This window comes from Bombina bombina, chromosome 1, assembly GCF_027579735.1.
Source record: "Bombina bombina isolate aBomBom1 chromosome 1, aBomBom1.pri, whole genome shotgun sequence".
Taxonomy (NCBI): Eukaryota; Metazoa; Chordata; class Amphibia; order Anura; family Bombinatoridae; genus Bombina; species Bombina bombina.
The window spans coordinates 1212495981-1212504739 of NC_069499.1; the positions used below are offsets into that span (position 1 = coordinate 1212495981).

Consider the following 8759-nt stretch of genomic DNA (forward strand, 5'->3'; position numbering starts at 1 on the left):
TCCCCCTCTCTTTTGCTGTCTCTCTCCCACCTCTCTTTTGCGCTATCTCCCCCCTCTCTTTTGTGCTCTCTCCCCCCTCTCTTTTGCGCACTCTTCCCCCTCTCTTTTGCACACTCTCCCCCTCTCCTTTGCGCACTCTCCCCCTTCTCCTTTGCGCACTCTCCCCCCTCTCTTTTGCACACTCTCCCCCTCTCTTTTGCCCACTCTCTCCCCTCGCTTTTGCGTACTCTCCCCCCTCCCTTTTGTGCACTCTCCCCCTCTCTTTTGCGCACCCTCCCCCCTCTCTTTTGCGCACTCTCCCCCCTCTCTTTTGCGCACTCACCCCTCTCTTTTGCGCACTCACCCCTCTCTTTTGCACACTCTCCCCCTCTCTTTTGCACACTCTCCCCCCTCTCTTTTGCTGTCTCTCTCTCCCCTCTCTTTTGCGCTTTCTCCCCCCTCTCTTTTTCACTCTCTCCCCCTCTCTTTTGTGCTCTCTCCCCCCCTCTTTTGTGCTCTCTCCCCCCCTCTCTTTTGCGCTCTCTCCCCCCTCTCTTTTGCACTCTCTCCTCCCTCTCTTTTGCGCTCTAGCGAAATAGCCTTTATTCACATTAAAGGTGGTACAACGACACCTTGGAGGAGGGTATAAGGAGAAAGGATCCTCTATGCAGCAGTCAACACTGCATGTGATTTACCTGTCTCCTCTGTTCACACCTGAGCACTGTGCATGCTATGTGAATTTCATGTTTTTAATCTACGTAGAAATTAAAAGTTGATATTTTACCTTTTTACCTTCTTGAGCCTTGGAGTTTGTACCCTGTGCGCGGTACCTGTTTTATATGCACCCTCCCCCATCTCTTTTTTGCGCACTCTCCCCTGCTCCCTTTTGCGCACTCTCCCCCTCCCTGTTGCGCACTCTCCCAATCTCTTTTGCGCACTCTCCCCCCTCTCTTTTGCTGTCATTTTCCCCCCTCTCTTTTGCTGTCTCTCTCCCCCCTCTCTTTTGCGCTCTCTCCCCCCTATCTTTTGCGCTCTCTCCCCCCTCTTTTGTGCTCTCTCCCCCCCCTCTTTTGCGCTCTCTCCCCCCTCTCTTTTGCACTCTCTCCCCCCTCTCTTTTGCGCTCTCTTTTGCTCTCCCGCAATCTTTTGTGCACCCTCCCCCCTCTCTTTTGCGCTCTCTCCCCCCTCTCTTTTGCGCACTCTCCCCCCTCTCTTTTTCTTTTGCGCACTCTCGCCCCTCTCTTTTACTCTCTCTCCCCCCTCTCTTTTGCGTTCTCTCCCCCCTCTCTTTTGCGCCCTCTCCCCCCTCTTTTGCTGTCTCTCTCCCCCCTCTCTTTTGCTGTCTCTATCCCCCTCTCTTTTGTGCTCTCTCCCCCTCTCTTTTGTGCTCTCTCCCTCCTCTCTTTTGCTGTCTCTCTCCCTCCTATCTTTTGCTGTCTTTCTCCCTCCTCTCTTTTGCTGTCTCTCTCCCCCTCTCTTTTGCTGTCTCTCTCCCTCCTCTCTTTTGCTCTCTCTCCCCCTCTCTTTTGCTGTCTTTCTCCCCCCTCTCTTTTGTTGTCTCTCTCTCCCTTCTCTTTTGCTATCTCTCTCCCCCTCTCTTTTGCTGTCTCTCTCCCCCTCTCTTTTGCTGTCTCAGTGTCTCTCTCCCCTCTCTCTTTTGCTGTCTCTCTCCCCCCTCTCTTTTGCCTGAATGTCCGGACTTCAAAAACTGTAAGTGAATCGTCGGGGGTTAGTGTTAGTTTTTTTTCTAACTTTTTTTGGGTGGGTTTTTGCAAAATAGCTAAATGCCCTTTTAAGGGCAATGCCCATACAAATGGGTAGATTAGGATTTTTTTAGAGTTAGGTTTCTTTATTTTGGGGGTTGGTTGGGTTTTGGGTTTTACTGTTGGAGGGGTGTTTTTTTACAGGTAAAAGAGCTGATTTCTTTAAGGCAATGCCCTATAAAAGGCCCTTTTAAGGGCTACTGGTAGTTTATTTTAGGCTAGGGTTTTTTTTTTTTGGGCTATTAGATTAGGTGTAATTGTTTTTATTTTGGATAATTTAATTTATTTTTCGTAATTTAGTGTTTTTATTTAATTTGTAGTTATTTTAATTTCAGTCTAATATTATGTTAGGTTAATTGTTAGTTTAAATATAGGGATATTCTAATTTTAATTTAAAGTTAGGGGGTTGTTAGGTTTAGGGGTTAATAGTTAAATTTAATTTTTTTGCGATGTGGGGGGCTGGCGGTTAAGGGGTTAATAGGTTTATTTAGTGGCGGTAATGTGGGAGGCCAGAGGTTTAGGGGTTAATAATTTTATTTAGTGGCAGCGATGTTGGGGAGCGGTGGAATAGGGGTTAATAACTTTATTTAGGTGTCGGCTATGTCGGGAGCAGCCGATTAGGTGTTAATAACTTGTATTAGTGTTGGCGATGTCGGGAGCAGCAGATTAAGGGTTAATAACTTTATTTAGTTGTTGGCGATGTCGGGGGTAGCAGATTAGGTGTGTTTAGACTAGGGGTTTATGTTAGGGTTAAACATAACTTTTTTCCCCATAGACATCAATGGGGTTGCGTTACGGCGATCGCCATTCCGTGCTTCAGGTGTTAGTTTTTTTTTCTAACACTCTCTCCCCATTGATGTCTATGGGGAAAGCGTGCACGAGCACATCAAAGCATCCCTTGGATTTTGTTCAGTATGGAGCTTATCACCACCATATCGCACGGACAAGGAGGCTTTTTAAAAACTTGTAATGGCAGTGCTATGGAGGGTGAGATAACGCAACTTTTGCTGCGTTCGTTTTACATCCTTTATAGCGCAAAACTTGTAATCTAGGTGTTAAAGAATAAATAAAAATATACTAATCAAATATATTAGTATGGGGGCGTGTCCAGGCACTGGCCGAAGATGGCTGCTAATCTGAGAGCTCTGACTGTAGGATATGCTTTCCGCCAGGATATCTGACTTTGGAGATGCCATCCAGCGCAGAATTTATCAAATAAAACAGAACAAAAGTTGCTGGATTGAAACTTGCTAATATTGTTTTGATGTGGAGTCTTTCAGACTGGACTGCTGAGATTTTAGGCAGCCTCGTGGAGGTAAACCTCAGCACCCCCCTGGGTGACCGGGTATTAGGAGAACAAAGTAAATTCTCCTCTCCTACTACTTCTATGTAAACTACTGTTGTGAGCAGAATGACGATCTCTTATTTAGAGCTGCTGACCTTCTTTGCAGAATTTGAGCACAAGATCAGCAGCAGAATGGATGATTTTTTACTACGCAATAGACCCATGCCTGAGGTGGTTGCTGGTCAGAAGGATGCTACCCCGTGTAGGCTGCAGCAGTGCCCTGACAAGCTTGGGCCATCCATGGAGAATGATCGCTACTCTAATCCTACAGATCAGACACTAGCTGCATGTAAACCCTCCATACCTAAGTTTACCGCAATCCCCCAGGACAGATTTGAGAATGGGGAGCATACCCTGGGACTGGTCTTACAGGTTGGGGAGCAGATTACACTATCGAAAGTCCCCATACTTGCTACCGGAATCCTGGAGGGTGAAAGCAGAGCTGCGGTCTTGCTAGAGATTTTGACTCTGTATGGATCACTAATGTCCCGTCTGTGAAGGATTCTACACCAGACCAGATTGCTACTAAAGAGAGGGTAACAGTGGCATTTAGGGAGAGACAGTTGCAGAGAGACCATAATACAGTAACCAATTATGTTGGACAGTTGTCCCCTTGCACATATGCATACGATTCAAGCTTTACTCTGGGCTGTCTGGTCCCAGCCTATTGCGGCCTGTGGTGCTGGAGGGCACAGAGATCTGGAGTGGGATGAAGCTGTCCGAATATTTGCATCTATTCATAGGAGGATGCTGTTCTCTATTGGGTTTGCAGGGGCCTGTGCGGTTTAGACGGAACGACACACAAACCATCCTCAGACTAATGACACTGTGCTAGGTTGAAGGACTCTGGAGATTTACACTGTGTGCAGAATTATTAGGCAAATGAGTATTTTGACCACATCATCCTCTTTATGCATGTTGTCTTACTCCAAGCTGTATAGGCTCGAAAGCCTACTACCAATTAAGCATATTAGGTGATGTGCATCTCTGTAATGAGAAGGGGTGTGGTCTAATGACATCAACACCCTATATCAGGTGTGCATAATTATTAGGCAACTTCCTTTCCTTTGGCAAAATGGGTCAAGAGAAGGACTTGACAGGCTCAGAAAAGTCAAAAATAGTGAGATATCTTGCAGAGGGATGCAGCACTCTTAAAAGTGCAAAGCTTCTGAAGCGTGATCATCGAACAATCAAGCGTTTCATTAAAAATAGTCAACAGGGTCGCAAGAAGCGTGTGGAAAAACCAAGGCGCAAAATAACTGCCCATGAACTGAGAAAAGTCAAGCGTGCAGCTGCCAAGATGCCACCTGCCACCAGTTTGGCCATATTTCAGAGCTGCAACATCACTGGAGTGCCCAAAAGCACAAGGTGTGCAATACTCAGAGACATGGCCAAGGTAAGAAAGGCTGAAAGACGACCACCACTGAACAAGACACACAAGCTGAAACGTCAAGACTGGGGCAAGAAATATCTCAAGACTGATTTTTCTAAGGTTTTATGGACTGATGAAATGAGAGTGAGTCTTGATGGGCCAGATGGATGGGCCCGTGGCTGGATTGGTAAAGGGCAGAGAGCTCCAGTCCGACTCAGACGCCAGCAAGGTGGAGGTGGAGTACTGGTTTGGGCTGGTATCATCAAAGATGAGCTTGTGGGGCCTTTTTGGGTTGAGGATGGAGTCAAGCTCAACTCCCAGTCCTACTGCCAGTTTCTGGAAGACACCTTCTTCAAGCAGTGGTACAGGAAGAAGTCTGCATCCTTCAAGAAAAACATGATTTTCATGCAGGACAATGCTCCATCACACGCGTCCAAGTACTCCACAGCATGGCTGGCAAGAAAGGGTATAAAAGAAGAAAATCTAATGACATGGCCTCCTTGTTCACCTGATCTGAACCCCATTGAGAACCTGTGGTCCATCATCAAATGTGAGATTTACAAGGAGGGAAAACAGTACACCTCTCTGAACAGTGTCTGTGAGGCTGTGGTTGCTGCTGCACGCAATGTTGATGGTGAACAGATCAAAACACTGACAGAATCCATGGATGGCAGGCTTTTGAGTGTCCTTGCAAAGAAAGGTGGCTATATTGGTCACTGATTTGTTTTTGTTTTGTTTTTGAATGTCAGAAATGTATATTTGTGAATGTTGAGATGTTATATTGGTTTCACTGGTAAAAATAAATAATTGAAATGGGTATATATTTGTTTTTTGTTACGTTGCCTAATAATTATGCACAGTAATAGTCACCTGCACACACAGATATCCCCCTAAAATAGCTATAACTAAAAACAAACTAAAAACTACTTCCAAAACTATTCAGCTTTGATATTAATGAGTTTTTTGGGTTCATTGAGAACATGGTTGTTGTTCAATAATAAAATTAATCCTCAAAAATACAACTTGCCTAATAATTCTGCACTCCCTGTATGTATGTTGGAGTCACATTCTCTCTTACATTTATTTAGAACTGTGTTTTCTGTGTCAACAAGTGACTCCACTCCCTATGCCTCTAAATTTATGTTGGGACTTTTTGTTATGTTATATCAAATCTACCTGTGTCCCCTATGTTGATTTGGGTCTAACTGTTTGTACCTCTCAAACCCATTAGTTCATAAATGTATTATTATAGCTGGTTTGTGAAAATTCTCTCTAGGGCTGTTTAGCCCTCTATTACTTCATACCCAGTGTTTATAGCCCCTTTATAACCATAATCCTGCAGGAGGGGCAGTTACTCTGTTATTTACTTGTTTAATTTATCTGTTGTTTCCTATCATATTCTATTGATCAGAGCTAAGTCTAAGGATAATTTAAAAATGTTTTCTATTCTATATAAGCTAACATATTGGGCTTCTACTGAGAATATCTCTTTTATATGCTATTGTCAGAGGTCCATAAGTTTAACATTACAGAACTACTCTGTGCAGGTTCAAAAGAGGATTACTCTGCCTAAAATTCCCCTGACTGAAGAATGAAGTTCTGAAATTGAATAATGCTGTATGTGAGAATAAAAAAGAAGGTGGTCCATTAGTGTGTTCCTTAAGTCTTAGCTATCTAGTATGTATGTTTTAAAGAGCAAGCTGGGTTTTATCTGTCCCTGACAGCTTACTTATGTTCCATTACCCAGGATATATATATAATTTTGTACAATCCTAGTAAGCATTATCAACATATCATCAGACCTATTTCTTATTTTTTTGATACTGTGTTAGCTATTATCATATAAACTGGTATGAGCCTATATCATGTCAGTTATTATACCCTCCTTCATCCTTTTCCCCTAGTTTTCTGGACCTATACATGGTCCTGGCAGGCATATGAAGGAGAGTGATCAGTACAGGTCCAAATGTGGCCTGTCCCATCTAAAAATCCCCCAATTAGTGAATTGAATCCATGGAGGTCCAAAAGTGGCCTCAGCTATTTTTTAGGAGAAAAAAAATGAGGGAGGTTTGCTTCTTAATTATTATACATTTGTTCTATTTCGAAATTTGATACTTAAATGTGATAGTTACACCAAGTTATGTAGTTTTATATATCATTGTACGCTTCTTTATGTCTCTGTTTTACATCTTATAACCTATATTTTTGGTTTAATTGTGCAAGCTGAATTTCTGTAACTATTTGTCCTTCAATAAAAATCTATATAAAAAAAATAAAAATATATATTAGTATATTCATTATTCTATAAATATGATGTAATACTTACTTATAGTACGCTGGGGAGCCATGCTGATCTGCATCAGGGCAGAGGCGTAACTAGAAACCACATGGCCCAGGTGCAAGAATCTAAGAAGGGCCCCCCCACCCCACACCCCCCAAAAAAATGTGAATTTGATACATATGCATGTTTTAAAAAAAAATAATAATAAACTGTTATAGGTATTACTCAATATCCAATAAATCTTAAAGGACACATTAAAGCTATATTTCATTCTTTAATGAAAAAAAGAAAACTTTCCAATTATAATGCAAAATATAATTTAAATAGAGGGACATCCATCTACCCCGTCTCGTATATTTGCAGCATTGTTAATAATGAACATAACCCTTCTGCAGCAGATGGCAACACTTACATGTAACTCTGTGCAGATCTTCCTTGGAAATGTACGAGAGATGGGCTTGTGGGGGTGTGAGGCAGAGTTTTTGATGTGCTTGCTTTAAATCCCCTCTTGGACACTGCTTGCTCTTGGAGGCAGTGGCACAAGCTCAGCTTCTCTGCTGCAGAATTGGAAATCTCTGACAAAATTAAGGCAAATGTTGCCGCAAAGCGCATGCGCATTAGCCTGCAGCCTCTTTTCTGCCACACTCCTCCTCTCCATAACTGTCTTCTCTATACTGCACACCTTTGTCTGTAGTCCTCCTCACACTGCTAATGTGCACCTCCTCTCTGCTGTCTGGATCGCCCAAATACTGACTAAGCTAATCTCACGCCGCCCCGCTCAGTGAAGTCTCTCTCTCTCTCTCTCTCACTGACTGACTACACGTGTAATCATTCAGGAGTGGAGGAGGCGCCAATTTGCATGCCACAGTCAGGGATCAGGAATCATCATTCAATTCATCATGGAGCTAGTTATTGGAAAAAAAAATGTACAAAAAATTTTGTGTCCCAAAGTCTTCCCTGGCATGCCATTGACAGCGAGAGGTGGCTGAAAAAGACAGCCGTCCTTTAACTGAGGCTTTTACTGATATATGTAGAGTATATTTGGTTAGGTCTCCTATTGCTCTTTGCCTTGCGTAACTGAGAGAGTTCGCAGGTTCGCTTGTGGTTTAACCCTTTGTCTGCCAGAGAAGCCTGCAGGGCATCTCGCACTTAAAGGCCTGCTGGACTACCGCCCATCCCTTATCAGATAAGCACAACAGCCTGGCTTTGCCCCCTTTCCTTATCTCTAAAAAATAAAAAAATAAAAACTATCTCTTTGGCGCACTCTGAGGGCCCTCCTTTCAACTGATGGAGAGAGGGTCGTGCTTAGCGGCTGACAGGAAAACAACATCCTCCCTCTGCAACCTTGAACGATCCAAACCTGCTTGCCATTCTCCTCTCACCTCCAGCCTGGTAATGCAAAAACAAAAAAAGGCAGACAAAGCTGGGTTGTGGGTGCTGGTCTCTTGATAGAGTTTTCACAATTTGCATAAAAGGCGGGCACGGTGCTTTGACTCCCTGGCATTAGTTCTTAAGGGCATGGTTCTTGTAGCTTGGGACAAAAACACTCCCGTAGTACAAAGGGCAGTCTGGCCTTGCAGGCCTTCCCTGTTAGCAATCCCCTGATGCTAGCATGCGCTGTCCACACCAAGACATCAGGAATTCTTTTGTGCTCTCTTCTGGGGTTCACCAAGCAAAACAGCCATTTCCCTGACCGGGAATCGAACCCAGGCTGTGGTGTTGAGAGCGCCGAATCCTAACCACTAGACCACCAGGGAAGAAGCCATTTAGAAAGGGCAGCAGCATTTAAGGTGACTTAGAGCTGCCCACTCGGCGTCAGCTGTGTGATCTCACCATCTTCACGGTCGCTCAGCTCTGTTGCAAACAGCCTTCTTGGGTATAAGGATTGTTTCTGGGTGGAGGGCGAAGCAAAAGAAAAGACCTTTAACACTGGCATGGAAGTTCACCGAGCCTGTAAGTGCGCCCCTTATGACAGCTGGCAGATGTCACCATGGCATCACAAATCTCATCCCCTGGCAT

General features: G+C 44.0%; 1 non-coding gene across 1 annotated transcript; it reads right to left on the minus strand.

Moving 5' to 3' along the window:
- Positions 1–8425: 8425 nt before the first annotated feature.
- Positions 8426–8497, minus strand: TRNAE-CUC (transfer RNA glutamic acid (anticodon CUC)). The gene has a single exon. It is a non-coding gene; the product is annotated as a tRNA-Glu (tRNA).
- Positions 8498–8759: the final 262 nt, after the last annotated feature.